This window comes from Protopterus annectens, chromosome 3.part0 (genome assembly GCF_019279795.1).
Source record: "Protopterus annectens isolate FY-2018-M chromosome 3.part0, PAN1.0, whole genome shotgun sequence".
Taxonomy (NCBI): domain Eukaryota; kingdom Metazoa; phylum Chordata; order Ceratodontiformes; family Protopteridae; genus Protopterus; species Protopterus annectens.
Window position 1 is genome coordinate 889,002,128 of NC_056731.1, and position 24,300 is coordinate 889,026,427.

Below are 24,300 nucleotides of genomic sequence, written 5' to 3' on the forward strand. Positions count from 1 at the left end.
TCTTGAACTCAGGACACTGTACACTAAAGTCACAACACTTAACCACTAAGCCATGACCACTGTGAAGACAGCTATTGTTTCACGAATATAGCTATCAATACACACATTGAGTAGTATTGAACAATTGCCTTTATGTCTTAAATTGTGTAGTCCTTGTTATTAATATGACTGTTGCATCAGATATGTTGTTTTATCATAATGTACACATAGCGGATACTTATGGTGAGATACATCTGGGAGGGTATACACAACTGTGAGGTTTACACATGACAGGAATATGGTTATATACATATAATAGGTCTATATAGGTCTACATGTACATACATATGCATGTATACCCATACATATGTCTATATACACATCTGTATAGTGCAACATATATATATGGCCATGTGTACATCTCTTTGTATGTACATATATATATATATATATATATATATATATATATATATATATATATATATATATATATATATATATATATATATATATATATACACACACACACACACATGCATATATGTATATATAGCTATATATGTATGCACATCCTATGTGTACAGATATGCCTAGTTATGCTGGTATATATGTAGATATCTATAACTATATGTGCATACATATCTATTCTGATATACCTACTACTGTCAATATATATGTGTATGTATATATATATATATATATATATATATATATATATATATATATATATATATATATATATATATATATATATATACCAACAAAAAATAGTAGAACCAGCAGGGGGACAAGCGTTCCTGTGAGCAGAACAATATAAAATAGGAAAGTAAAACGCCAGAGCATACACAGGAACACAAATGGCAGATGTTCTCCAATAAAAAGCACAGGTCCAGATATGTATGCCAAAAAATGTAGGTACGAAGTCTCCAAGAGTTAGTATAAAACTTCTTTATTGCACATAAAGTAAGCGCTTTCACCCGTAGGCTTCTTCAGACTATTACACTCCATATAAAAACAGTTCCTTTATATAACAGGAAATCACTGCTAGCACTGTACATGTTGAAAATTTAGAAATTAATACCAATATGCCTCTTGGCTCTGAGCTGTCTGGTAACATTGTGAGGCAAAATGGTTAGAGTAATGAACCTGTAGTGAGAAGGAAAGTCACTAATGACAGGCCTACAAGTACATATGCTAGTGGTGGTAGAGTTGCCATTCAAGCCCCTTTCCCGATAGCTATCCCCCAACACACAGGGAGACAGAGATCCCGGAGCAGGGGGAGACACAAACGGAAGGTGTCAGGGGGAGATCACTCAGGTCCTACCCTGAAGAAAATGTGGGAGAGAATAGAGGGTCACTAGTGATAAACCTCTCAAAAAGAACACTTAGTACATACGAAGAACAAGTCATCAATAAGGGACTAAGTTTTATACCCACTTGCAATAGTGATATAACTGACACCATTTTAGATGTCAGAATGTTTGTAATAATATCCAATTGAAACTGGACTTCGGTAATGATGAGAGAGAACACATAGGGACACAGGCAGGTATGTTTCGCCCTAACAGTGTTTATACACCGTTGCTACACCCTTTATTAGATACATTCTCTAAGTTAGTAGAAAATGATTTATATAAGTATTATAATGAGGGAAGAGGTCAGAAAATTAGAGGTCGGAGGCACAACTTGACCTTTCAACAGAGAAGAGCACTCTCTGACTTAAGGAAGGATGAATCTATAGTCATTAGACCAGCTGATAAGGGTGGTTCTATTGTATTGATGGACCGCGTAGATTATTTTGGAGGTATGAAGAGTATGCTGGGCGATGAGTTGTTCTATGAGAAAATTAACATGGATGAAGTCAGTAATAAAGTCTTTCAAGTATATGATATGTTGGATGACTTTATTAAGAGTCACAATATCACTTGGACCTTATTTAAGTATCTGAAAGTTAGTAATCCGCTAATACCAGTGATACAAGGACTACCTAAGGTCCATAAATCCATGAATAAGCCTCCCATGCGACCCATAGTTGCTGGACAGGGGTGGCTTACTGAACCATTCTCCATATTTCTAGAGCATTATCTTAGGCCCGTAGTTGATGTGAATCATTTCATTCTGAAGGATAGTAAACATTTTCTTTTGGACTTGTATGATTATACTGACCTTGAGTGATGATGAAAATTACATTCTTGTTACTCTAGATGTTACCAGTTTGTTTACTGTTATACCTAATGATCTAGGTGTGGTTAGAGTACAACATTATTTAAAGAATAGGTCAGAATTGATAAGACTATAGATCTTCTAGCATTATTTTTGGAAGCGGTGCTCTCTAACAACTTGTTTGTTTTTGATGACAATGTTTATTTGCAAAAGGATTGGGCCACTTCTTGTGCCAATACCTACGCCAACATTGTAATGGCTGATTGGGAGGAAGAATTGTTATTCCCTTTTTAGAGGCTCCAACAGCATGTTGGATTTTATAGAAGATTCGTAGATGACCTCTTCCTGATTTGGAAGGGTGATGAAACCAGCCTTTTGGGATTTGTGCATACTATAAATAGTTTGACGAGGTTTCTTAGGTTTTCTTTTTGTTTTTCCTCTACAGATATATCTTTTTTGGATGTTAATATTACTAGACTTGAGAATGGGCTCTTGAACACTTCAGTTCATAGGAAAGCTTGTTATAGAAACACCTTGTTACACAGGCATAGTATGCACCCTAAGTATGTTTTTGACAATGTAGTAAAAGGCCAGATGATGAGAGCTTCTAGACTCAATCCTACACATGAAGGTTTCTCACAGGAGTTATCTGAGCTTAAGCATAGGTTAACTGAGAGATGTTATAATGAAAGTGACATTGATAGGACTGTCGTTGAATGAATGAACTCAGACAATCAAGGGCACGTCCTTACTTTTCTGAGTGGGATGAGATCGAATATGACACTAAAACTATTAAAACTAGTGAATTAAGGTTACCTTTATACTTTACTAAAGATGTGAAGCAGGTTACAGAGGTAATAGGAAAACACTGGGATACCATCCTACTTGATAATGATGTCAGTGGCGTGGGACCTGTACCCAAGTTTGTTTATAAGAATAAGCGTAACCTAAAACGCATGTTGTGTCATAATTTAATGGTCAGTCAGTGCATGCCTGATGTCCGTGATTATAACACCTCTCCTTGTAATGATTGCAATCAGTGTCAATATATTGACACTGATATGAGTTTTATACATCCTGTTACTGGGCAGGAGTATTTCTTTTACACTAAGACGAACTGCTTGAGCTCCAATGTGGTCTATCTTGCTAGATGCTTATCTTGCACAGCATTTTATATTGGAAAGACTTGTAGACAACTAAGGAGCATTAGAGCATGTGTACCATATCGTCTAGGCAACATAATGCCTTGGCTAAACATGTCATGCGTATGGGAATTTCCCATTCTTTTTAAGTTCTGTGTTATACACAGAACAATTTCTAATGTCAGAGGGGGACATTGATAATTATACACAGGAATGCGAATTGAGATGGATCATTGCTGTAGAGCAGATAAGTCCCCTGGTCTTAATGACAAGGTTCAATTACAGCCCATTACGTAAGAGAAAGTTGCCCAAGTCCAAACATCACTAAGCCTTTATAATTATTTTACATATATATATATATATATGTTTTTATTCCATTTTATTATTGTCTTGTTTATCTGAATATATATAATGAATTCAAATATATGTATTTTTAGGGTCCTAAGAGATATATTGTAGTATAGTTCCTTTTTTGAATCATTTTTTATTTATTGGGAATGTTTAGCTTTAAATGCTCTGGGAATTTGAAAAAGTGTGGGAAAGTTTTTGACCTATCAGCAGTGATTTCCTGTTATATAAAGGAACTGTTTTTATATGGAGTGTAATAGTCTGAAGAAGCCTACGGGTGAAAGCGCTTACTTTATGTGCAATAAAGAAGTTTTATACTAACTCTTGGAGACTTCGTACCTACATTTTTTGGCATACATATCTGGACCTGTGCTTTTTATTGGAGAACATCTGCCATTTGTGTTCCTGTGTATGCTCTGGCGTCTTACTTTCCTAATATATATATATATATATATATATATATATATATATATATATATGTGTGTGTGTGTGTGTGTGTGTGTGTGTGTGTGTGTGTGTGTGTGCATATGTATCTCTATCTGTATATGCATAGACATATATTGCTCTGTATATGTATATATCTGAGTGTTTTTATGTATACCTATGTACATATACATATCTATGTAGGTTGATATGTATATGTGTATATATCTATATAGATATCTGGATAATTATATATACATATATGTTCACCATATGTCCTGAACATGGAGTGGAGCCATAGTCTCATAGTCTCATAGTCTAGCTATAGTCCCAACTTCATAGTGCAAGGGGATGTCAGGTATGTATTGCAGGTATATTTGTAGACTATTGTTACTGTAATAGGGATTGTCTTCACAGACATGGTGTGTGTGGTAGGGTCACATCTGCTTTTAACATGTGCACCATTGGCTGCTGACACATAGGTTCATAGGTAGGTACTAGGCTATTGGCCCTAGGGCCTATATAAGCCTAGCCAAACTGTACCCTGGCTTTTGCCACCCAAGAAAATTATTTTCCTGTGAACCTGGCAAGCAGAGCCACAGAAGTGATCCCCAGGGTGAATTTCCTATCTCCCATCCAATCGTCAAGATTTTCTTTAAGAGTGCTAATGAGGAGCTTTGTTTGATATAGATAGGTAGTTTGTTCCAGAGTATGCGAAGTCTCTGGGACAGGAATCTATCCCTCCAGCATGTTCTGTTTATTGTGGTGACAAGGTTTCGGTCCCTAGAGTGTGTAGCTCAGAGGGATTGGGATTTCTTTAAGTGAGGGATGTCAAACAGCTCTGCATTTGACATAGCTTTGTATGTTAAGCAGAGATTGCCTCTGAATAGGCGCTATGCGACAGAGTAAAGCTGGACGGTCTGTGTAGGGCATCTGTTTGAGGCTGGTAATCCTCCTTGTGAGCTATTTCTGCAGCCTTTGAAGTTGTTGTAGATGTCTTGTGAGGTACATACTAAAAGGGGCATTGTACTCCAGGTATGTCTAAGGGTCAGCTCCCAGTGATAATGAGTGATGAGTAGAGGGGAACAATGACCTCTTTTTTCCGGGATGAGAAACCTTTTGTGATGAGGTGTGCCACGTAGAAAGATTTCCTGACTACTGTGGCAATCTGATTATCAAAGGAGAGACTACTGTCCACCTGTGTCCCAAGGTCTCTTATCATACTTTCGGTGTTAAGTAGACTACCGCCTATGTGGTAGTTCATGGGTACAGAGTTTTTACCAAAAGAGATGACAATGCACTTTTTGGCATTGAGCTTGAGGCCATGGCTTTGACACCAGGTATCTGTCTCAGTGAGGCCCTTTTGTAGGATGTCCACATCGTTAGGAGTTTTGATTATAGCTCCTAGTTTGCAGTCATCTGTGAACTTTGTTAGCCAAAGACCTTCTGTGTTAGCCTGTACTTCAGAGAAGTAGATACCAAACAGGAGGACCCAGGACTGAACTCTGGTACTCCACTTGTCACTGGTCTGAAGTTGGATTTAGAGTCTGCTACTTTCACAATGTGGGTTCTGTCAGTGAGCCAGCTGGCAACCCATCTTGTGACATAGGGATTTATACCTAGTTTAGTGAGTTTATCTACAATTCCAGTGGGGGATGGTGTCGAAAGCCTTGGTGAGATCTAGATAGGCTGTGTGGGACCACCTTACCCTCATCTACGGCTTTGGTGACTGCTTCAAAGAAGTCTATCAGGTTTAGGAGACATGATCTGCCTTTTACAAACCCGACCAGGGTAGGTTCCAGAGTTTGGAGATTACCAATGTCATTGTTCATAAGTTCCATGATGATACGTTCCATAGCCTTGCAGACCAGGCTCGTCAGGCTAATGGGGCGGTAGTTCCCAGGGTCCTTGGTGGCTCCACCTTTGTGCAGTGGGATAACCGTTGCTGTGCACCATTCAGTGGGCACAAAGCCTGAGGTGAGGCTATGATTGAACATGGTACTTAGGTGGGGTGCCAGTTCATTCTGTAGTTCATGTAGAACGCAGCCTGGGATGTTGTCAGGTCCCATGGATGCTGTGTTCTTGGCTTTGGAGAGTGTGTTTTTTACCTGTGCAGCCATGATTACAGGAACTTTGCATTCTTCCAGTATAGAGAGGGGCCCTTTAGGGGGGTGAGAGAGGGGTAAAGTTAGCACTGAACCTATCTGCCAGGATGTTGGCAATATCAGTTGGTTCTGTATATTTAGTGCCATTGTGCTGTAACTCAGAGCAGATTTGAGTATTGCCATTGAGATTTGTGACATAGCTCTAGAATGCTTTGTGGTTGTCTTTAGAATCAGTGGCAATTTTGTTTTCGTAACTAGCTTTCGAGGATTTTATGAGGGATCTCAGCTTCTTACTGAGACTGACCACAGAGTTCCTCCAATCATGGGATTTTACTCTTTTTTGCAACAGTTTCTTTCTTCTGTTGTAGAGTTTGTTTATGGCAGGGGACCACCAGATTGGCTTCCTTTTTTTGGAGGATAGCATCTTGGTTCTGTTAGGGATTGCATGATCCATGCACTCTTGTAAGTGCTTATAAAGTGCATTTGTATAGGATTCAGCAGTCATCAGCATGGGTGTTGTGAAGTTTGCCACTTCTGTCTTAAGAAGTGTGAAGTTGGCTTTGGAGAAATTTTTTACAATGGTTTCCCTAATGGGTGGTGGGGGTGGGATGTGGATGTCTAGGGTGATTAGCATTTGGTTGGATCTGACCAATGAGGAATTGACCTCTGGTGGGGAACGCCGGTTGCCCATGTTGGTAATGACCAGGTCTAGGATATTGCTGTCCCTAGTGGGGGTGTAGATAAGTTGATGCAAAGCGTTGGAATTTATGAATTCAGAAAACGTTGAGCACAAGAGTTGGTGCATGAGCAGTTTTCCCAGTTAATGGTGGGGTAGTTGAAATCGCCCATTATTAGGGTGTTATGTTGTACCCTAATATTTTCCAGTGTATCAAAAAATAAGGAGTGGGAATCCTGGGGCATGGTGGGGGATCTGTAGCAAGCTATAATTTGGATTGCGGTCTTGCCCAGAGTTAATTGCATTTGGATAATCTCGGATGAATTATGCTGAGCAACTAGACTGGAGGTGTGGATATCCTTAATGAATATGGACACGCCTCCACCTTTAGTGTTTTGGTCCAGATTAGGTGGCCAAAAGGTGTGGTATGAATTATAACCTGGTAATGCAGGAGTGCTCTCTGGAGCCTTGAACCAGGTCTCTGTCACTGCACAGATGTCAATGTTCTCCATTTTAAGGAGTGCCTCGAGTGAGTGCATTTTGAGGTTTAAACTTCTAGCATTAAGTAGCATTACCCTCAGATTTTGCTGTTTGTACCTGTTACGGTGGTGAATTTGTCATTTGAACCTTGCCTAAAAAAGGCACTATAGGGGTGGCAGTATCTGGAATCTCAAGGGCGACAGGTGAAGACCATCTCTGGCAAAGCATCGTGGTTTATCGATCATGTCATCCCAGGCAGACAGATACTGTACCCCCTTAGAATGACACCAGAAGCATAGCCAATTGTTGAAGTCAATCATTTTATCCTTGTACTGTGGTATCATTCTGGGTGATGGCAGGATGCTACTCAGGGCTAGGGTTATACCTGCCTGGGCTACAAGATCGGACAGCTCCTCCATGTTTCTTTTCATGTAGTCCAGGGAGATATATCTCAGGTCATTCACACCAACATGGACAATGACAGAGTCATATTTGTACTTGTTGTGGAGTGACCTGAGTGCGTGAGTTATGTGGCGGATCCTGGCACCTGACAGGCAGCTGACAGTAACTTTCTCCTTATTTAGCCTGGTGAGTGGAACATCAGTGTGCTTGACTATAGAGTCACCTATGACTAGAGTGTTGTGTACGTTGTTATGCCTTATGGGTGGTGGTTGAGTGGCACACTGAGTTTGTTGGCTATGTGTCATTTGGGTTGTGTTGGGGGTGGAGGTTGCTTGCATTTCTGCTTTGGATGTCCCTGTTGCTTGCATAGATTTTTATTGAGAGCCTCCGTGAATGTAGGTGTGTGTTTTGTGTTTCTATGTGTGTGTTTTGGTGGTGTAGGGTTTGAGGGACTAAGTGTGGTGTGGTGCAAGTGTTTACCTTCGACTCTTGACTGTCTAGTCCAGTCTTGGGTGAAGAGAGCTTTGCTTCCAGTTTGTCTATATAAGTGCATCTGTCACAGGTTGCAGTGTTGGGTGTTAGGAGGAGAGGGTTGTCTGTGCACATGGGGCAATTGCTGCATTGCCCCAAGATGCCCAGATTCATCAGGTAGACAGGAGAAATCACAGGGAGCTGACCCTTAGACATGCCTGGATAGGTGCTTATTTATTAAGTACTAAAAACTGTTTTCCTCTAGACAAGTGAGGAAAGTTGAGTGTTGTAGTAATTTGTAGCTTATTTAGTGCTTACGATGAGTTCTGAACAAGTGCTGAGCTCAAAGAAACAGATTTGAAACTAGAAAACTGGCTAGTTCTAAGAAACAAAATTAAGCTAGAAGGCTTCCCTCCAACACAGAAAGGCTTGGGGGATCAGAAGCTTACAAGCAGTCCTGGATATAGCAAATCTGTATCTGGACTAGATGACTTACAGGAAAGGCAGGAAACAAGCTTAGAATTTTTTTTTTGTTTTGTAAAGTGGAAAGGGGAAAGGAGGAGCAGAAACTAACTGGGTTGGCCTTCTCAAATGTTCTCCCCTGGATTAGGTAGAATGAGGTAATGACACTAGACTGGGAGTAGTGTTCCAGATCAAATTTGCAGTAGGGGCGGTCAACTGCAAAGCCACCCAGTATAAAAACAGGATACCAATAGAGAGGCAGGGTGGGAAACAAAAATCAGAACAAACAAACCCAACCAGATGCTAAACGATTATAGAAAATTTCTAGTTAATACCTCACACACAGTGAAACTAGCTAGAAAAGTATATGCAGACAATAAAAGTGCTATAAGTAACTCGTAAAAATAAGCAAAAAAACAGGATACTTAATGTTATATAGCACAGATTAGTTGGCTCAGAGCCCTTCCTCCGATTAGCTCAGCACACCATAGTACAGTACCACTGCTAGCACAGTAATGCTCCTGTGGACTACAGCAGAGATATGGCCAATATATGTGAACAATCTGACACACTCTGGACAGTCCAAAGGTATACACAGAACCCCCTTAGTGCAAGACATGTGGACCAAGCCTGACAATGTGGATGTTAACAGCCATGTAGATGGGTATAACACGTAACTACTGGTATACATTTGCCCCCATAGGTTATGCATTCACACACCCCTGTCTGTCTGAAACATAATAACTGCTGGTACAGAGGTGCCATAGCCACATACTACCCACTAGTTAGTGACATACATCTGTACACCATCCCACTGCTTTGTCTGACATACATGACTGTTATGGTGGCCCGGCAGCAGTACATCTGACAAGTATCTGGACATTTTAAAACATCCACACACGGCGTTTCCAACAATAAGTGTTGGTCCAGAAACATGGACACAACAGGTAGAAGTAGGAAAATTAGGACCCAACTCTTTTGCTTAAAGACTAAACCAACTGAAACCAGTCTGTCTAAAGTTGAAAAGAAGTAGCATATACCAATGTAATGGAAGAATAAGTTTCAGCAAATCTAAAGAATATAAAATGTTGTAATGACAATGTTTGGAAACAATGTGTTGTTTTATGATATGCTGTGTCACCAAAAAATAATGTGGTCATGAATAGCATATTGTCAGCTAATCTCTTGGCACAATGTCTATGTCCCTGAATATATTCCCATATATGATTTTTGCCCAAATATGCCCTCTACCTGGCTAAATACTGGACTGTACCCTCCTCTCTGTCCTCCTGGTTCCTAATAAATCAAAAAGGGGATACCCCTAGAACAGATTCTCTGTGTCGAATTAGATTGAGATTTGGGTATATATTGGAAATTGGGTTGTGAATTGAAGCTGGTCTTATGTAATAATATTTTGGTATCTGGGAATTTCCTGAACATCCTAGTTGACAAAGTATTATCCTCATTTCATTTGATTTCCATCTCTAAATATTATCCTCACCAAAGTGATAACCTTCCACATCACAGTCATCCATATATCGATAAGTCAAATTCGAATTTCCGTAAGAGAATACATTCATTAACTCCACACACCAATACAAGTCATCCAGATATCATCGCTTGATATTCCATCTCACATCTAGATATTGTGATTATAATCATAGATATATAGATGATATATATATATGCCAAAAAGATAATGCCTATATATGTGCAAATGCATGCACCCAGCATAATATTTTAGTTGATGCACAACACAGAGTGAGAAATAAAAAAGCGTTGGACAACAATTTTGAAAATAAAAACGCTAATAAGAAAAACCATGTTAAGGCTGCTATATATATAAGAATAGCCAGTGCCAATAATTGAACGCTTGTAAGCTGCCCCAGTGTGGAATATTAGTATAGAGGAAATAAATAAGTGTGGCAAAAACAATGTCCAATGTTTGAGAGTAGTTAATAATGTCAGGCATTGGGCAATTTGAAGGAACAATCTAGGTTGGTGAGCAAATATTGCCAAAAATATTGGGAAATATTGGTTCAGTAAGTGACCAGTGACCGAGACAATGGAGACAATGGAAGGCGACGTGGTCCCTTGATTGTGATCTGTTTGTCTTTTGGTAACATATTCTTATATTGTTTACTATCATGAGTTTTAATTATTTGCTCTTTTGTTATTTGGGGTTTAATTACCCTCCTCAACTGCCTCAGTTAAAAACTCACCAGTTTAAAGTTAAAAATGTCCAAAAGGATCAAAACATCTGTGAAGGATGTAAAACATCTGCCTGTACATCACTATATCACCCAATTGTCTCAGTATTATCTATCTACACCACCTTTATCAGCCTATCAGCCAAACAAATCTTTATCAGCCTTAATAAATAATCTAGTATTATTAATTTCATCAACACACACACATTGATAAATGAAAAAAAATTTTAAGATGGTAAAGCAATGTATGTCCTGACATTTTTTTTGAGAAATACCTTTACCCCATGAACATGGAACATGGATGTGATTTTTTAAACCTTTTTAAACCTGAAATCATGACACATCTATCATCCACGATTAGCGATATCAAAAACAATCAAAAGTTTCACGTTCGACCAAAAAGTTTATTTATCACTGAGTGAAGGTTGTTCGAACAAAAAACCCAGGGACAAAATTAAGCCCTTTATTCAATATGTTAAGTTGTGCATCAGTATCTGGACATGACATCTCACTGGGTAAGTACACTAAGCTGCTAAGCATGTAATAAAGCATTGTTCAGGCTACAGGCAGACTGGCTCAACACTGGCCTACATTTCCTATGGGGGAATACACATGTACCTGCATATATAGCAGGCTTTACAGGAATGACACAGCACAGAGTAACAGACACCTGTGTGAAAGTGCATAACCACAACCAATGTGAACACAGCCACATATGGTAAGCTAGCGTAATATTACAGTATATGGACTATCTGTTCAACACCATCCTCATATGTGCCACTCACAAACTAACCCTACATATACTGGGCCACAACACATTGTGGTCTGATACCTGTCTGTGGTATGGGACATGTGTATGTTTGGCCCTACAAACATGTAAGCCGATATGGTAACATACAGTGGAGCAGCATGTAACATCAGGTAGAACAGGACCAAGAACAATGACATCTACCACAGTCTGTACACAGGCCAAGGTACATATTAACAATACACACACGGTCGACAATCACCATAAGTACACAGACCTCAGTACTGTACACACAACCACAGAATGTCCAGGTTATGTCATCACATATAACCTCTACTGTACATAACATGTAGCATTCTGATATCTCACTGGCTTGTTATCAGATATGATGTCACTAAATATGGTGTACAGCACATATGCACCTCTTACCGCCTGACATATGGACAAAGGTTGACAGAGTTGTGGCTGGAGGCACAAACACAGGGCCAATATTGACATGTTGCTGTGATAAACTCATACATTTACTGTTGTAACAGGGTTTGTTGCAACATATGTCCTGTGAGGGATATGAAGTCAGTAACTCTCATGGGTGTCACCATCTACAGACTGCAATCCTCACACTACTTCTGCAGTTCACAGATAGATGTTCTGTGGGTAACACATGAAACAAAAGGCACCACATACTGCCCAGTCTGCAGATGACCCTACATATGGGGGTTCCTCATAAACACAGCACTGACATGACAGGTATTAAAACATGTAGGACAGCCATATCCACACACACCCTGTTAAACCAACATTACTCCAAAAGCAGTATAGCAGCACTTACAGTCTGTAGTCAGGTCAGGCACATCCCCCTCCTGTGTGTTGGCCTGTTTCCACAGTGCATGTTGTTAGAGGTAAATCCCCAATCCATCTGTGATGCTGTTTGCCAAACAACAGATTGATTTCCTGCTCACAGTGAATGAAAAGGCTCAACACCAACATGATGTTAATAGATATTGGAGTGTGTTTCCATGCAATTGGCTATGGGAATGTTACCACAGCTGTTCCACATGCAATCAGCTAGAGGAGAGCTGCAACTTGTGCAGAGGCCATTAGCTGATCATGAGCATCACTTAAAATACACATGCTGCTGCCTAAGCAAAGAAGGTGTAAGTCTCCACATCCACCAGAGAGGGAGTGAGAGAGGCAACAGAGGCAAAGATAAGCCAGGGAGGGGTGGGAGAGTAAAACTTAAGCATGTTTTGTGTGACACACCTACCAGTACAGGGTATCAAACCCCTGATGACTATGCAGTGTTATCACATGTCTATGCAGTTATTGGATGTGCCACATAGGTTACATGTTGAGGAGCCCTCCAAATATATATGTGATGGTGAATAACATCTGCAACAGTGATATGGTAGCTGTACGGTAGGTGTAGTACACACGCCTGTCTGCATGAACAGGTGTCAGCGTCAACACAGCCACACTCTTACAGGGATGCACACACATTGACACACTTGGCAGGGGCAGAAATACAACTCATCAATAGTGAGACTGCCACAACACAGTACTGTGCAGGTATCACATGCACCACAGCGGTCATATGGAGGTTATATGGGCAAAGGGTATTTGGAGGTGTCTGACATCAGACAGCATGTGTCAGTATGCCAATGGGGGTTGTAGTGAGTGTGAATGTGGTCACAGGCATCATACATCACACACACAGACACAGGGTGCCATTACTGACATGCATGGGTGCATTGCTTTATGGGTGTGTAGTGGCCATGCCTGTCAACCTCTTAGAGCAAAAAATCTGGAAAAAGCCTAAAATGATGGGGGGACAAATAGGGACAGATTTTAAATATTGCTCTTATCAACTAGAAAGTTGATAGAATAATAGGTTTTGCATTTGCATGAATTAGGATGTGGAGTCGTAAACTCAAATGTCTGTCATTATTTAATGACTTCAATCCTCAGCTATTTGCCAGAAAAGTATAGATTTTCAGGAGGAACACACCAAAAATATGAGGGAAAAATCTGGACATTCTGCAAAAATCTGTACAGTTGAGAGGTATGTAGTAGACTGTGCCAGATGGCTATACAAAGCTAGGTGATGGGTATACCTTGGCATCAGGCCACATGACAATTGTCTGCAGTGTGTATCAGGGGTTTAGTGTCTGGATTTGCCCACACAGGTGGGTATTGTATTCCCCCATCCAGTCACCTGGGTAACTATTGCGTGTGACCAATGCTGTGCATTGCTTGCCACATATGTGTTCCTTAGTCCATAACATGGATGGTGTCTGAGATGTGCACACCTCCCACATGCATGTAAAGTGGCATGTGGAAATGTACCTGGGGTGTCTGGCCTATGTTGTGTACACAGATTGTTATCAGATGTGCCAGTCCTGGCCTCATGTGGCGGGAACTGTTAATGGACAGCAGGTTGACCCTGCACCTACATTGATAGCATGATACCGGTATTCCCTGGTTTCAGTGGCATATGTCCATACAGGGCATGTTTTTCAGGCATGGTATGTCCTTTGTGGGTCACATTTGATGGCACTACAGGTGTTGCAGGGGTCCAGTGGGGAACATAGGGAAGGTGCACTGTCGGCATGTACATGCCTATTAGACTGATGGACAGGGTGTCATGCTCTCTGTAGCCCAATGCAGTCACACCATGGTTACTATCAGTGGGCAATGTGCGGGGTACTACCAACATAGCAGCTGTTGCCTAGGCAAGTGTGTGTGTGTGTGTGTGTGTGTGTGTGTGTGTGTGTGTGTGTGTGTGTGTGTGTGTGTGTGTGTGTGTGTGTGTGTGTGCGCGTGTGTAAGAGACATGGGTTGAGAGTGTACTCTGGGTAATACAAGGGTTGCTAACTTTGTTTGCCTAGCCATGATGTCACATGTAGGGGTATGGAGTTTCACCCCAGCCTCTCAGCTATTTCACATCTGATATCCCTATACAGTGGACATTGTGATATATGCTAGGGCCACCATATAAGGAATTTGCAAAACCCGCTCCACATTGAGTCAAGTTGTTACACAACCACCTCCACACAGGATACAAATGACAAACACAGACACACACACACACACATACCTGTCATGTCTGGGATTAGAACTCCTACCTAAGTAGTTTATTATACTACAGCACTACGCAGTTATAGGACATGCCATGGAGATTACTGGAGTACTCCTTCCCCAAAGGTGTATTTTACAGTGAATGACATCAGCAGGATTGCCAAAGTAGGGCATTTGAATTGTAGTGAGTGACTAGCCTAGAATGCATTGCTCCCTACATAGACATAGAAACACACACAAAAACATCCACAACTGCATTGTGTGGGAATAGAACACCCACCAGAGTTCTATATCATACTACAGCATTAAGCTGTTATATGATGTGCCACGGGGATTACTGGAGTACTCTTTCCCCAAAGGTGTATTTCACAGTGAATGACATCAGCAGGATTGCCAAAGTAGGGTATTTGAATTGTAGTGAGTGTGACTAGCCTAGAATGCATTGCTCCCTACATACACACAAAAACATCCACAACTGCCGTGCGTGGGAATAGAATCCCTACCCAGGGTTCTATATCACACTACAGCATTAAGCTGTTACAGGACACGCCACGGCAAGGGAGCCCACAGGATTTTTTGCAGGGGGGTGCAAACCCAGAGCCCCGCCCATGCAGCCCCACCCCCTCCACCCACACAGCCCCCACCCCCCGCAGCCATTCCAGTGTCCCATTACTTGGCTATTTCTACCCATTTGTCATAGACACTGTTCAAATCTTTCAGTGTGCATACTGTTTTATGCTTTACTTCTACAATGATTACAGATATTTAGATTTCATTTACAACTTTTATTTCAAATTTTATTGCACAAACACTGATAGACATTTACTAAACCTAAACAAAGCAATAGTCATACAATGAAAACAGACTTAGCATTAAAACTTCTCTACCTTTGAAACCCACATTCACTGAAACAGCATTGAAACCCACATTAAACTTCTCTACCTTTGAAACCCACATTCATTGAAACAGCATTGAAACCCACATTCAAAGAAAATGCATCTGGACAGTGGCAGGGTAAGTTTACCTTTGGGCTGTTTTCAAATCATAGGCTCCTTGCACACATCTTTAGAACCCTGCAAAAGTTATTTGATTCACCTTCCTGACTGTATTAATTATACTATATAATAATTGAATTATATCCCTTGTATGATACAGCACCACTTGTTAGAGTGTGTTTTAAATTTATAGTTCTGAACATTTTTTCATTTAAGCAATGAAACAAATCATATGAACCAATAATGACAACCTGCCCAATTCAGAACATTTCAACCATAAAGGGCCACTCAAACTTCTGTCATACAATCCACCAATATCAATCAATATGCAGAATCTCTGCAGAAGTAAAAGTCATCTGAATAATTCCACATTAAAGAGATTTGAAATCAATTAAGTTGTTGCTAGAAAACAACTTTATATTTCAGTGTTTCATTTACAAATTCAGTGCCTGTTGGCTGTTGCCCTTGAATAATAAATTGCATATGTTATATTAAAATAAATGGTAAGCTGGTATATTGCAATAGGGAATGGGTGGCAGGCTGAAAAACAAGTTCATAGTTATTAGGTGTTTCATCCAAAGGAGGGCATACTAAGGACTGCAGTACCATACCCCCTTAAAATACAAATGTACATGCTGTAAGAATAGAACCTACAACCCTTTTCATCAAGATGCAAGTATGCTACCTGCTGTGCTAACACTGCTTTAAAATTCTATACCACAATAATAATACCACTTGCTAAACAAAACAGTTGCACATTTTAAGCAGACTTAGCATGAGCAGCAGTAACCTTTGCTTCCATTGAAGCTCACAATTCCTTGAAAATGCACTTGACAATAAATTCCACCTGCTAGATCTAACTAGGGCATTTATCTCTCTCTCTGGCTATCTGTCTATCTCTCTCTCTCTCTCTCTCTCACACACACACACACACACACACACACACACACACACACACACACACACACACACACACACACACCTCAACTTCTTAGTGCAAGAAATCTGGACAAAGCCTAAAATAAACAGGGACAGATTATAAATATAGCTTTCATGAGCTTATAAAATTGCTAGAATAACAGGATTTGTGTTAGTATGCATTTTTCTAAAGGATATGATGTCTAAAACTATTTAGCAACTTCAATCCTTTTTAGGAGGAATATGGGGCAAAAATATGGGCATTCTGCAAAAACCTGGACAGCTGAGGGGTATGCTACCTTTCTTTTATACATACACACACACACACACACACACACACACACACACACACACACACACACACACACACCAAACTAGGGACACATTTAGAAAGTTGCTAGAATAACAGGATTTGTGTTACAATACATTTTATGAAGGATATCAAGTCTGAAACTCAAATGCATGTCATTAATTTAGTAGCTTTAATCCTTAGCTCATCCCAATGATTTGTCAAACAGAATCTTTGAGGAACAGACCAAAAATACAATGCAAAAATCTGGAGATTCTGTGAAAATCTGTACAGTTGAGAGGTATGAGTCCACCACATTCAACCCCCTACCTCCTTAGAAAGTGGATATAACAACATGTTTTGCATTAGTATGCATTTTCTGAAAGATATGAAGTCTAAAGCTCAAATGTCTGCCATTATTTTCTGAGTTCAGTCCTCAATGATTTGCCAGAAAAACACAATTTTATGAGAAAGAAACCGAAAAATGGAGGCAAAAATCTGGATAACTGAACAGTATGAACCCCCCCCCCCAACACACACACACACATTCACACTCCTACCTCCCTCTTTCTCTGTCACCGCTGACAGTAACATTGTCACAGGGCTCTTACACCCCAAATCACCAAACAATGTCTCTGTTATCAGGACAAACTCTACATTACCATTTTCCTTAGACAACCTACACATACACGGAAATGGCTTATTCTGCATGAATGCTTCTGCCATCAAGAAAACCTCCACATTAGCATTTTCTTGGATATCAAATGCTAGTCTCTTCTCAAAAAATTAAGTAAAGCTAAAATGCATTACATTTCTTTTTTTCCAAGACTAAGCTTCTATCTCTAATGAGTATGTCTTTCTTTTGAGGAGAAACCTTTATCAAATCAAACACACACTCACTCTGCAGAACAGGCAGAAAGCAAGAGAGGCAAAGGTCATTTGCAGACAAACATACCAGGAACTGCAGATGCATGATACAGATGGAATCTTCATCTCTGAGTCTCAACACATAGTTATCCAATCCCATATTTCAGTTTGAGAACCGCAGCCTTCATCCTGGACACAACCCTTCCCTTCAACCCTTACATTTTAACTCTTGTTCTCTCCAGATCCAATAAATGCTGCTCACAAAGAGACAGCCTTCTATTATAAAACAACATAATAGACACAGTCTCTGTGCATGGAAGGTCAGTGTGCTATGCATCCAGCAATGGTTTAAATTCAATACTGGGGTGAGGCTTTTTAATAACAAAAATCCTTCCTAACAAAATATTGGTTTATAAAATACAAACACACCACTGTTTGATGCATATTAACTAGGGTGTTTTAGTTGGGGAGAACAGAAATTTCAGAACTACTAAAAAAAAAAAACTACTAATAAGCCCTGGATACTCAATGTTATTAGCAGCAAGCATACTGTGGCAATTTACACTGAAAGTGTAGTTTGTGCCTATAATGCTGAATGGAAAAATTAAATGTATCGATGCTCACTCATGCTAATTAACTGAAGAATATTATAGTAATTCCACACTAGTAAACATGGAAAACCTTGTACTAAATGTGCTACTGCAAATGATTAGTAAACAATTAGATAGTTTACACCTTGCGTAATAATTGAGTAAATAAATGTTCTCTTAATAGCCAGTGACAGAGTTAGCTGTTAACTGGATACTTCCCTCTACTCTCTTTATTTTTTGCCCAAGAATAATTGGATAACAACCACACAAGGCATAATCCTGGATAATACCACAAAGTAGGATAGACACTTAAGTAAATGTGTATCATGACTAAATTTCAATCTAAATCTAACTGCCTGGTGAAGTGTATAACTCTCCATGTAATGAATTATATAACCATCTTGCATACCTTTCTTTCTTTGTTTCTTTACTTCTTTCTTTTGTTTTTGTTTGAGGTACTGAAGAACCAGGATGTTGCCCCCATGTGTCTTGTCAAAGCTGACATGAATTGCTCAGGCAGGAGCATTATTGTCCCACTGAGAAAACAGCTGAGCTGAAGTTGGTAAAGTGGAGTATCATGCATGAAAGTGTCAGGAAACACTGCAACCAATCAAAAGTCACTCCTGAGCCTGAATAATATGGATTAAAAGAAAGAGAAAGTAAAATACATCAACCAATGCATGGAAAAGTACCCATGACTTTGTTTACATGTAACCAGTTAAAATACCTCTAAGCCAACCAGGATGAAGGAAAATTACTTATATAAACAAAAGTTAACAGTAATCTGCCACTGCAATGTAATTTTGCCTTCCATTGCAACTAAAAAGTATTTTAGTTTATGTGCTTGCAATTCACCTTGTTGCTTGTGTTATCTTCTTTCTTTTATAAACATTATCTGACGGAAGCAAATTGGGACTGGAAGCCCAGCCCACACAATCAATTTTGTAATGCTGTACTAACTTGAAAGTCTTAGCCTTTTTATTTTTTTAACACAGAAATTTGTTAGTCTGAGGATTTATCTCCTTTTAGCTTGGTTGCCATGCTATTCAGCGTTTTACTTAATGCCACTATACTTCAATCTTTTCAGGATGACTTACAGTTTTGTACTAATCACGGATGACTGACAGTTTTGTACTAATCACAGAACTAGGTAAAGAGATGTTTGCCGGTTAACTGAGCGTTCCAAAAGACAACACTTAATTTTGTTCCAAGTAAAGATTTTAATTTAACTTCAAAAGCTTGTGACTGGTGTTTTATTTACTACTATATACGGGTAATCATTCTTCCTGGTGTATTATTCCCAGGTGCATTCTAAATTTTAAAGACCGGTTGTGTATGACTGTATTATAAATGTTGTTATAGGTGCTGACAGTAATTGTTTTCTCTGTGAACAAGTGTGTTCCATTTGGTTGCAGCAAGATACCATAAATTCAGAAAAGAAGGTCTGCAGCTCCAATTGTATCATTTGACACTGTGTGTGTGTGTGTGTGTGTGTGTGTGTGTGTGTGTGTGTGTGTGTGTGTGTGTGTGTGTGTGTGTGTGTGTGTGTGTGTGTGTGTGTGTGTGTGTGTGTGTGTATACAGTAATATATTGGCCATGTTTCACTTACTGTTGTTAAGGTAGCACAGGGTGGCTATGCAATGGAACAGTAGTCAGGTTGGCAGAGGCTATGGTTGTGCAACATGTAGCAAAATGGCCACTCTGTATATCCCATATCAAGTCAAAATACAGTTTCGGTTAAGAAACTAGAGCTGAGTCTAGAGATGAGTTGTCTCAAAGCAGGTGCACTTGAAAGAGAGCTGACAGTGACTGAGGCTACAGAGAAAGAAATGAAGTGCCAGCATGAGACCAGGGAAAGGGAGAACAAGACAGATAGATGGGAAATACAGCATCAGAATGAAAAGCAGATGGTTACCATTTATCATGGATACATGATTAGAAGGGGTGAATGGAGAGAGTCAGCTTTTAACCAAAAGTTCTCCAACCTGCCATAAAATCAAACATTATAAGATAAAATGCCAGAAAGTGATTGTCCAGCAAGTTCATGGTAAATCAGACCAAAGTGCTAATCATATATTAAAAGTATTTCCTGGACAATCATACTTTTTGGCATTTTCTCTTATGATGGCTAGCTTTTGTCAGATTCAACAAGTTGTAGGGGTGAAAACTCAGACCAGAATGCCAAAGTCAATACTAAATTGCTTCCTCGGTATGTATAAGTGCATAACATTGACAGCTTTATTTAGGATTTTGCATGTATATGTCCAGTCAACACCAAAATGTCCAGTGGCAACAAATGAGTTTTTAACTCCTGTGTTTATGGATAAAGATATGCATACAATAGGTATGATTTCTGACTGATTGTTTTGACTGCAGTGAAGAAATATTGTTTCAAATATTTTAAGCTCAAATCTGAATCTTGAAGAAAAACAGTTTAGAGAACATTGAAGAAAGGCAGATGAGAGTGGGATTGTTATATTGTAGAACAAAGCATTTAAATAAGCTGGTGATTGGATATCAAAAATCTACATTGGAATTACTGCTAAACCTGATGACAATGAAGCAATCATTCTACTGTGCCAGATAGTATGACAGTCTGGCTGACAGACTGGGAAAGTACCATGGCTAAAAAAATGGATGGGAAAGGTGACATATGCCCAGCGATTAGGTCACAGCTATACAAGAAAGGGGTACCTCACACTAATAATGAGCATAAAGGCACCCATGGAGAGAACCTGAAACATCATAGCAGTTTCTACAAGCAAATTAAACCACTGGTAGCAGTACATGCCAAGGTCTTAGGGTTAAATGATTCCAACTTAACCAAGTGAGAATGAATGGTCCAAATATCCACAGAGACAAGGTGAGGAAAGAAACATAATAACGGAGCTAACAGAGATGATACAGCCATAGAAGCTGGCTGAATTGAGGCTGGAACTATATCAGATTACCACAAGAGACCTACATCCTATCCAGATGTTGTTAAAGAAAGTGTTGCTACTTGGGATACTGCATTGGACAGCTATTTGACATGTGCTGTTATTAGAATAGAGCATTACTTACATGTGCAATCTACTGCAATTACTGCCATAGGAGGGATATCTTATGTATTGACCACCATTCACTTGGTCTGAGAAGGGAAACATGGAAAAAAATCAGGTGTCATTGCTGGATAATATTCTTGCATATGATTTAATAGGAATTTATTTTGATAATCACATGCAATTGCATGCAGCTAGGCATACAGACAACAGTGTAGAGCACATAGCAGGGGGAAATACAGACGGAGCTCAAATCTGCAACAGATCCTGGTAATGCAGCTACTTGCAGGAAACAGCTAGGTAGTACTGACAAGCATAAACCTGAACCACAATTCTCATAAGCTTTTGAATTTCCTTTGGAAAGGACTGCCTTAGAGGAAGACTTAAGAAGTAGCAAGTCTGAATCTGAACTTTGCCTGTGAAAAGTTACTACATTTAAAATGAGTTACCTTACAGAATGAGAGACACAGTAGAAGCAAGCCTGAATCTGATCTACAATTGCCAAAAGAGATTAGACTTCCTTTGAAGTAGCAGTTGGAAAGGATCATAGAGAGGTGAGATAGGCACAGTTCTATGATCCTTTATTACAGAGCTTGAGGGAGACAGCTAAAGAGCCTCATATTTTGAAAGGGCATAGTGGGCTGAGATACTGAGGAAAAAGATTATTGATCCAAGAATGGACTCTCTAAGGAGAGCAAGAGAGAGAAATAATATTATAGCTGGTAGTCCTATAGGTTTGCTGATTGGCATATCTGTGTACAGCCCATATCATTTAGTCAAGAAGCACACAGAAGCAATATTTGTGCAATATTTCTATTGGCCAGTCATTGCAGAATATGCATCCTGAAAAGTGCATCATCTGTGTCAAAATTTAAGGCAAGAGACAAAGCCAAGGCTGTTTTGATGTCATTGCTTGCTACTGAAAAGCCATTCCCAAGATTAGATATAGATAGTGTGAGTAGGCTTAGTATTCAAAGCACTACATGTAAGAGATTTGTACTGATAGTGGTAGACTATGCTACTAGTTTTTGTGTGGAAGTGGCTTTGAAATAACTTCAGATGGAAAAAAATGGCAAATACATTAGAAATAAATAAATAAAATAAATAAAAAATTCTTAGAGAACAGCTTTTTTGTTCTCAGCAAATATAGACAGATGAAATGCGACCTTTATATCTGTTCTTCAGACGCATTTGTGAAAGTGCTGTGAGATAAAGGCATTACAAACTACCCATACCATCTGCAAACAAATGTTTTTGAAGAGGATTAACTGTGCAGTTCATACCATTCTGAGAAAATCTGCACACCAGTTTCAACAGGAATTAACAGTACTATTTGCTTTTTTGCATGCAGTGAAGTAACCGGATACATACTTTTCACCATTTGAACTATTCTGTGGTGACATGATAAGGGTGAACTTATACTTTAATCATGATGAGTGGGATGATGAATGTATTTCTGACAAAGAGGCTATAATGGCATATGCCCTTAATTTCAGTATTAGTTTTAGAGAGCTCAAGGGTTGGCAAAGAGCCCCTTGCACAAACAAGCTGGAGAGACAGACCATACAGTTTACAAAAGGTAATGATTTACTTCTGTTCAACTAAACAAGCTGCAGTCAGCACAGGAGCATCTTTTCACTGCTGTATGTATGTATGTATGTGTGTATATATATATATATATATATATATATATATATATATATATATATATATATATATGTGTGTGTGTGTGTATACACACACACACACACACACACACACACACACACACACACACACACACACACACACACACACACACACACACACACACACACACACACACACACACACACACACACACACACACACACACACACACACACACACACACACACCTACCTCTCACTTGTACGCCCATCCCAAGTCCAAACGGCTTCTGGAATTCAAATTCCGCCTGCAAATGCGGAAGATTAATATGTAAACCATTGGTCGCATGTATGGAGAAGACAAAAACAGGTCACAAGCACCTGTTCTGTTTGTACGACTGGACGCAAAGAGCATTCTTAAAGAAGAATGCCCTTAACTTTTTTTTTAATTTGAAGTAAATTAATTTCCTGGCCAGCCGATTCCAGTGGGGTGCAAGTGCACCCCCTTGCACTTGCCTGCAGGTGCCCTTGCACCATGGGGATTACTGGAGTACTCTTTACCCAAATGTGTATTTCACAGTGAATAATGTCAGCAGGATTGCCAAAATAGGGCATTTGAATTGTAGTGAGTGTGACTAGGCTAAAATGCATTGCCCCCTACATAGACAGACACACACACACACACACACACACACACACACACACACACACACACACACACACACACACACACACACACACACACACACACACACAAACACACAGTTTCCATGTCTGGAATTAGAACCCCTACCTAACTAGTTTATCACACTACAGCAGTACACAGTTATAGGATGTGCCATGGAGATTACTGGACTACAGCTTTCTGAAAGGTGTATTTCACAGTGAATGACATCAGTGGTCTTGCCAAAGTAGGGCATTTGAATTGTAGTGAGTGTGACTAGCCTAAAAAGTATTGCTGTCTACACAGACAGAGAGACACACACATACACACACACAGTTGCCATATCTAGGATTAGAACTCCTACCTAACTAGTTTATCACACTACAGCAGTATGCAGCTATAGGACACGCCACAGAGATTACTGTGCTACAGCTTTCCAAATGGTGTATTTCAAAGTGAATGACATCAACAGCCTTGCCAAAGTAAGGCATTTGAATTGTAATGAGTGTGACTAGCCTAAAAAGCATTGCTGTTTACACAGATAGAGACACACACACACACACACACACACACACACACACACACACACACACACACACACACACACACACACACACACACACA